This window comes from Malania oleifera, chromosome 13, assembly GCF_029873635.1.
Source record: "Malania oleifera isolate guangnan ecotype guangnan chromosome 13, ASM2987363v1, whole genome shotgun sequence".
Taxonomy (NCBI): Eukaryota; Viridiplantae; Streptophyta; class Magnoliopsida; order Santalales; family Ximeniaceae; genus Malania; species Malania oleifera.
The window spans coordinates 48,687,371-48,695,673 of NC_080429.1; positions in this window are offsets into that span (position 1 = coordinate 48,687,371).

The window sequence follows — 8,303 nt, forward strand, 5'->3', positions numbered from 1 at the left end:
TGGTCAAAATTTTATGAGTTGCTATATATATGGGTTCATTTGCAAAGATTAAGCCAAGATTAGGGAGTTTGATTAAGAAAATTTTCTCTAAATTTTTTGAGAGCCCATTCTTCATACACAACTCATATACTCATCCTTTGATCATTCTTTTGCAAAACCTATTTGAGTGAGAGTATTTTAAATCATCCTACTTTGCTTAAACTCTCATTGTTGTGTTGATTGTTGAATTTCTAAAAAAGAGTTAAGCCAAAAAATTTCCCCATAGATTTAGTTCATAAATTTATTTTGTGGGGAAAATCTTACTAGCTTGTGAGTCTTTGCATTTTGATTGCGAGACTCTTAAGCTTGTCTTGTGCTGCGAAGCAAATACTTTTTACAAGCTTGGTTTATAAAATATCTCTTGTGCTTAAAGTTTTTGAAAATCATTTTGCGATATTTGATCTTTCTCTAGAAAATCTTTGAAACTTTATTTGTAATTGATATATATGGCACATGAAGTAAAGCATGAAGACCCCGACATATTCATTAATTGTTTTAATATATTTTGGGTCTGTAATAATTTCGTTTCAAATAGGTTTGTAATAATTACTGCATATCATGCATATAGGATCTATAAGCTCAACATGACCATAAACTTACCATACGGTATCGAACGTCACTAGGGCATCCTTCGATCAACCGATGCCGGATTTTTTCAGTTTCCTCAAAGACCTTAGAAAGACCCTATGTCCCAGCACTTACATGTAAAAAAGTCCCCATATCACTTATTATATTAGGAGAATCAAATTAGGCAAAAATGGACTTAAATTAAAAATGTTGAGAGGGTTCAGGCGATTGAACCCAAGCCGTGTAAAATGGCTTGGGCGACCGAACAAGTCAATATGTTGACTTTGTGTTCGGGCACCCGATCCACTTTTGAGCGTATCTCCCTCGGGCACCCGAACCTGTGACAGGTTCCTTTTCAACTACTTGGGTGCTCAAACGATTACGTTCAAAATGGGCTCGGGCGACCGAATTAGCTGGTTTGGTTAACCGAACTTGGAACCGGCCACCTGAACCTACGAACAAACGCTACTGTCTTTGCTTCGGGCTGCCGAGCTAATATTAAGGCTGCCAAACTATTTTTGAGGGTTTTAAAAATGAGTTTGGTCGAGCGACCGAACCTCAGTTCAGCCACCTGAACGTTGTCGGGTTAAAATTATTTTACTTGAGGTAAGCATGGGTTAATTTGGGTTAATATTTCTTAAGCATTTTGGACTTTTCTAAGAATACCCAATAGGTCCCAAATGGTCATATTTTTGACTTTGTCTATAAATATGAGTTCATTTGCGAGGATTAAGAAGACATTAAGAAAAATCATTAACCAAAAATCTCTCAAAATCAAAATCTCCTTTTGCCTATAATATTTCCAAACACTCTCATGCCTTCATTCCATTAATTAATTTTAGCTTTGTGAGAGTTCTTGCTTGGGTTATGATTACGCGTCAAAACTGCGTAATTGGACACTTTAATCTGGTTTTTATGCCTTATATTTTTAATTAAATGTCCAAATTTGCCCAATATTTTAATAAAGTGCCGAATTTATCATTCTTGAGTTTTATTGTGTAATTTATGAATTTTTGGTAATTTTCTGTCATAGGAAAATTCTTGAGAACCAAAACTGATATTTATTCGTATTTCATGCATAACTTCTCCATCCAGAGTTTTGATCAAGATGATTCAAATTTTTGGAGAAAGAGGAAAGGATTATCTAAAACTTTCATGTTTTGAGTTTCGCAAGCAACAGACTCTAGAAGGGTCAAATTTGGAGATGAACAGAGAATGAAAAAAAGGAAAATATATATATATATATATATATATATATAAGGATATGTGATGTGACCTGGCCATGTAAGCCGGGTTAGCTCCAATTGGGTCAAGTTGAGCCATCCGGGTCGTGGGTCTAGGGCACCCAGCTTCATTTTTAAAACCCCTTCTTTTCCTCCCCCTGTGCTGGCAGCCTATAGGGCTCCCATCTTTCCCTTCTCATCCTCTTCTTCATCTTCTTCTTCTTCTTCTTCTTCTTCTTCTTCTCTTCTCTTGTCCCTTTTCTTTCCCTTAGCTTTCCTCTGTCCTCTCTCTTGCCCATTCTCTCGTTCTATTCCCTTGTTTTTTTTTCCTTTCTCTTCTACTCTCTCTTATTTCCAACTCTCAGTCATCCAGCAACACCATCACAGCCCAGCTCCGGCCTCCATCACAGCAACAGAGCATATCCACAGTGCCAGCCACCCAGTCCTCTGCCCCAAACCACCACTCCAACTCTTGCAGCAGCAGACTCCCCTCTGTCTCAGCCGAAGTCCAGAATAGAACCAGCTAATAGCAACACCCGAGGCCCTCTTCTACAACCTCCTCCAGCCACGGCCAACCTGCACAGCCACCCACTGTCGGAGTCCTCTGCCCCGGCCACCTACCAACAGCCATCACTGAAGCCACTCCTGCTGCTCTCTCTCTCTTTATTCCCTGATTTCTTTTATTTATTTTTTTGTTAAGACTTTGAATATGCATAAAGTTCAGTTTTTTATTTTATTTTATTTGAAATTTCTTTTAAGATGGAATATTGTTAAGCATTTAATTTTTGTTGAATTTTTTTTTCTTGTTTATCTAGTTAGTGGTAGTTTTAATTAGTCCTTTAAATTTTGTTCGATTTGAGAAAAAAAAATAAGAAGAAAAAAAGACTACAATATAAAAAAATATTTTTTTTTTGTTTTGAAGTCTTCTGTTAGCTTTACCGTGATCCCAAGAGGGGGGGTGAATTGGTATTTTTAAATTTTATCTCCTAGGTATTCCTCCTAACAGCAGTATGTTCACAAGCCTAAAGTCAATCTAGTGCAAGTAATGTAAAAGTACCAGGAATTTAGTAAAGCAATCTAAACAACCATACAAGCACTAGAAAGCAGTAAAGAGCAAATGACACGCAGATATGTTATCGAGGTTCGGCCAACTGCATACGTCTCCGCTTTGGCTAACCAGCACAAGGATTATCACAATAACTTGCTCACTTAAACAGGTGGAGTGCCACCTATACAAACCAGGTCAAATTACCACAGGACTGACCTCAACCTTTACACCAATCCTTACCGGGCTGGATTACCGCCCCCTCAGGCCATGCCTGGAATCTCTCAGATATACAATCAAAGGTACAATACAAGAGTTCTTTCACGTAAAGCATATTTGTACCACCAATGCGCACAAATACAAACACCACATATGATTTAATAATGTAAGCTCAATGTGGTCTAAGCAGATTAACTCTCAAAAATGTTTTCTATCAATGTAGTGAGTACGTGAGAGTGTCAATAAAAATCCGTGTATCTTAGAGTGTTCAATCAAACGACTTCACACAGAGTATTAAACAAGCCTTAATAATATCACTCAACAAAATGTGTCAATCATATGAATGTGTATATGCTTAGATGGCAAAAATAAATAATCTTTGTTTTTGGAAAATGATATATATACTTGTATAAATAATACCACAAAGATTAATATATCACACACACGAATATCTTTTCATAAATAAATCAATATGAACTCCACAAGATATTCGAATATGATTGAAAGTATTTTTACAATCCCCAAACAAAAACGAACTTCCTAAGATATTGCAATGAGAATGCAATACTTGAGATGTCACCACAAGTCTTTCTTAGCGTAGGCTTATTGGCAAAGCCTCCTAAGAAAACTTAGGTTATGCTCTCAAAAGATCGATTCAATTATGCAACAATATGGAGAGCAAACCTCTAGATAACAATACTCAATACACTTACAAATAATATGGATGGATGAAGAAGGTAAGCTTGAGTTGTTTTTCAAAGATGTAAGCAATGAGGAGTAAGATAGAATAATTTTTGCTTGAGAGAGGATTTCTTAATCTTTTGTTAATCGTTACTTAATCCACCAAATGATGGAGTATATATAGAGATTCTAAAAATTTTGACCGTTGGGGACTTATTAGGGATTATTGGAAAAGTTTAATTACACTTAAGACAATTTAACCCTATTTAGAAAATTATTAACCGCGGTAAAAGTAGGACCAACCCGAGAGGTCCGGTCGACCAGAACTGGTTTGGTCGACCAGGACTCAAGTAGCTCGGTCGACCAGGGGTATTTTGAACTAAGTGGCTCGGTCGACCGAGGCAGGCGATTTTGCAATTTTCTGAGGTTCGGTCGACCGGGGCTATTTTGAACTGAAGGGCTCGGTCGACCAGACCGTTGGGAATTCTCCCAAGACCCCTCGGTCGACCAGGTTATTGGAGTACAAATTTGGTCGGTTGATCGGGAGGTCAAAATGTTGACTCCCAGGGGGTTCAATCGACCGGGGTCAAATGAACTATAAGGGGTCGGTCGACCAGGCCTTGGTCAAACTGTTGACCCAGGGCCAGTTCGGTCGACAAGGCCAAATTGAACTGAATTGGCCAGTCGACCGAAAGTGCACTAAGTGTGCATTTCAGTCCTGAATTGACCCAAATAAGTCTATTTCAAGTACCTAATAAACATATGTGACATATGTGTGTGTCCTAAGGTCACTTGGGGTCCAATTTGAAAACACTGAAAAAGTCCGGTGTCGGTCGACCGAAGGTGTACCCTAAGGTCCTATCTCATTCATGGTTCGGTTTGAGCTTACAAAATAAATCATGCATGTGATGTGTGTGCTTATTACAAACCGAAAACCCTAATTACTATTACAGACAAATTTCATTGAAAATTATTACAATTAAGAGTATGAAATTGTCTTCGCTTTGAGCTTTCACGTGCCCCTGAAGATATGCTAATATGAACCTGCACATGAACTAGATATTTATTAAATACAGTTGTATTTGTCATTATCAAAACTAGGGTGTGACCTATAAGGTCAACATCTTCCAAGATTTATTTTTTTTTAATTTTTTTTATTGAAGTTCAGTTTAGTTAGGGCATTTGACTAAAAATTTGTGTTTTTATTAAGCTCGGTTATCGTTTAGGTCGATTGATGGTTTAGTTTTAGTTTGAGTTCTAGAATTGTTTAAAAAACTAATTTTTATTGGCCGCGTAAGTGTTTGATAGAATTTTTAGTGTTGTGTGGTTTAATTCTGTGTCTAAAGTCACCATTTTAATTAGCGCGCGTTCCGATGTTTCCTTGAGTAGATTAGGGTTTCCATTGGTGTTCTTTAATTCAATGCATATTAGTTTTAGGATTTTAAATTACGTGGCATTTAATTTGTCAAAAGTGAAATTGAACAACCTTGAAATCCCAAATCTGAACTGAGTTCAGTACCATTTTGTTATCGATTGGATGAACGTAAATTTTGAGATTAAAACGCATTCCCTGAGGAGACGATCTAGCCCTTGGGCTGAATATTGCACGACGTAACTCCTATACTTCGGATAGCTTTCGAACTGCTCATTTTTCGAGTGAGTCAAGTTTTTGGCGCCGTTGTCGGGGAATGTCGGTCTTAGTCTCAAATTTGCGTTTTTCCTGTCATTTTTACTAGTTTTATGAAAAAGAAAAAAAAAAGCAAAAAACAAAAAGAAAAAAAAATTTAGTTTTGAAAAATGGTTGCACCTGCACCTCACACGATAATGGATTTTTTGCAGCTTGAATATGCCACTACATCCTTTTCCACTGTTGCCTTATGACGAGCTTAATTTCATGATGCAGCATGGGAGGACGTCATTGCTAACTGAGTTTGAGTACCCCTATCAGCACCTAACTGAGTTTGAGTTAACCTGCAACATATTTTTCTCTCATGCTAGAACTGATGAATCTATTAGACTAAATTTATTTCTTGCTACTTTACAAGATAGGGCACTAATCTGGTTTCATTCCTTGAGACCTCACTCTATCACTAATTGGTCTGATATGGAGTGTGAATTTCTGCATACGTTTTGTCCCTCACAGAAAACTCATTTTTTGCAGAAACAGGTTCTTAATTTTGTGCAACAGGATGACGAGACATTTAGGGCTTATTGGGAGCGATTTAAGGATCTGCTAAGTTCTTGCCCACATCATGGATTTGACTTATGGAGGTTAGCTGATTATTTTTATACTGCTCTTACCCCTGATTGCAAGTATTTTGTCCAGACCATGTGCAATGGAGAACTCTTCAGCAAGGATCTAGATCAGGTACTATCGTTCTTCGATTACTTAGCTGACTATGTAGCATAGTAGAATACACGATACAATCAGGTACCTATGACTGCACACCCTATTAGCACAATTAGTGGTAGAGAAGCATATGAGCCAATATACTATCCATATGATCCTCCGCTTCAATACCAACCATAACAGATCCCTCAGAGCTGTACATCGTCAGAACTTCTTGAGGATAGCATAACACAGATGGTGAACATGCTCCAACAGTTCATGCAAACTCAATTCAATCATAATAATGAATTGCGGGATACCATTAATGCGATAAGAACGCAGTTGGGACCGCCACTACTTCAAGAAGTGAGAAAGAATTTCCCCAACCTGAGATGCTCATCATCGGACAACCAGTTGTCCCAGAACCAGAAGTTATGGCTGAAATAGATGAATTCAAAGAAAAATTAGAGGAAACAGGCCCAGAAGCGGAGCAGTTAGTTGATGAGGAGATTGATACACATAAGGAGTACCAACCTGTGGTACCTCATACTCCGAGCTCAGAAACCATGGAACCGTCACCCTCGCCTAAATCAGATGTTAAAAAGCCTAATGTGGAGGCAGACCCTTGCAGTGGTGAGATGATATGTGCACCCGATAAAGAGGGTGACCATTCTAGTGAGAACCTAATTTTTACGGAACCAAGTAAAGCTTTTAATGTTAATGCTTTTGAAGAACTACAGGTAATTGTTCCAATAACTTCCCATCACACGTTAGTTCGTAAAGAAGCAAATTTCCTGGACACGATGTTGAAGAAAGACCCTTTCTTGTCAATACATGAGGATCGATCTGCACACATATTGTTTGGTATTTTAATGCGTATTGATTTATTTGAGGCTGATTTTCATGCATGTATGAAGATTGATCGATTGTGGTGACTCAAATTTAGAGACCCTCCAGTGCAATTTATATACCTGTGGCCACTAGACGAAATTCCCCCTGAGCCTCCGCCAAACAATTGTGATGTTTTTCTTTTCCTTCTTTTCCTTTTATTTTATCTTATTTTATTTTTAGTTAGTTTTCAATTCTATTTTCTCGTAGTTTAGTGTTTCTTTTCCATTACCTTGTCACTTAAGTACGCTTTACTTTTCGTGTGCACAGTCCTTTCTATTTCCCCTATGCTTTCACATTGAGGACAATGTTTCACTTTAGTTGGGGGGGGGGATGAGCATTCGCATGTGACACTGTGCACGTACACGTACCGGGTTTTATATTAAAAAATATTAAAAAATGTTTAAAAAAATCAAAAGATAAAAAGAAAGAATGAGAAAAAAAGAGGAGCACTGAGAAACTACACTGCATTATACCATACTTAACACTAACTCATACCCTTCACATACTTGAGTATAACTTACGAATTACGCACTTGATTCAATCATGCGTAGTTTCTCTTTATACGATCTTATAACTCCATGAAGAATTGATTGGTAGTACATTCGTGTTAATCTGGTTATATAATTTCTTGTATTTTACACGGCATCCCACGAGGCTGAATAAACACATTCACGTGATTCATTGCACTTAGGGTTTCCTGTGGGCACTGAAAGAACACTCGTGACGACTATGATACCTTGTGAGGTATTGTTGAGCCAATTATCGTTCTTTTGAGTTTTTGACGTCAGCTTAGAGTTCATAAAACTCAACTTTCCTTATTTTTTCTGGATATCCTTTGTACACTAGTCTATGTTTTGATTTGCTAGCCTAGATGTGACACCTAGTGGGGAGATAGAAACCTAAGTTGTTGACCTTATAGGTCATGCCCTAGTTTTGATAATGACAAATACGATTGCATTTAATAAATATCTAGTTTATGTGCAGGTTCATACTAGCATATCATCAATGGCACGTGTAAGCTCAAAAGCTTGAAGACAAACTCTTGATTTAATTGTAATAATCTTAGTGAAATTTTTCTGTAATAGTAATTAGGGTATTCAGTTTGTAATAAGCACACACATCACGTGCATGATTTATTTTGTAAGCTCAAACCGAACCATGAATGAGAAAGAACCATAGAAAGACCTTAGGGTGCACCTTCGGTCGACCGACACTGGACTTTTTTGGTGTCTTCAAATTGGACCCCAAGTGCCTCTAGGACACTCACACTTTCACATATATGTGATAGGCACTTAAATAGGGCTTTATT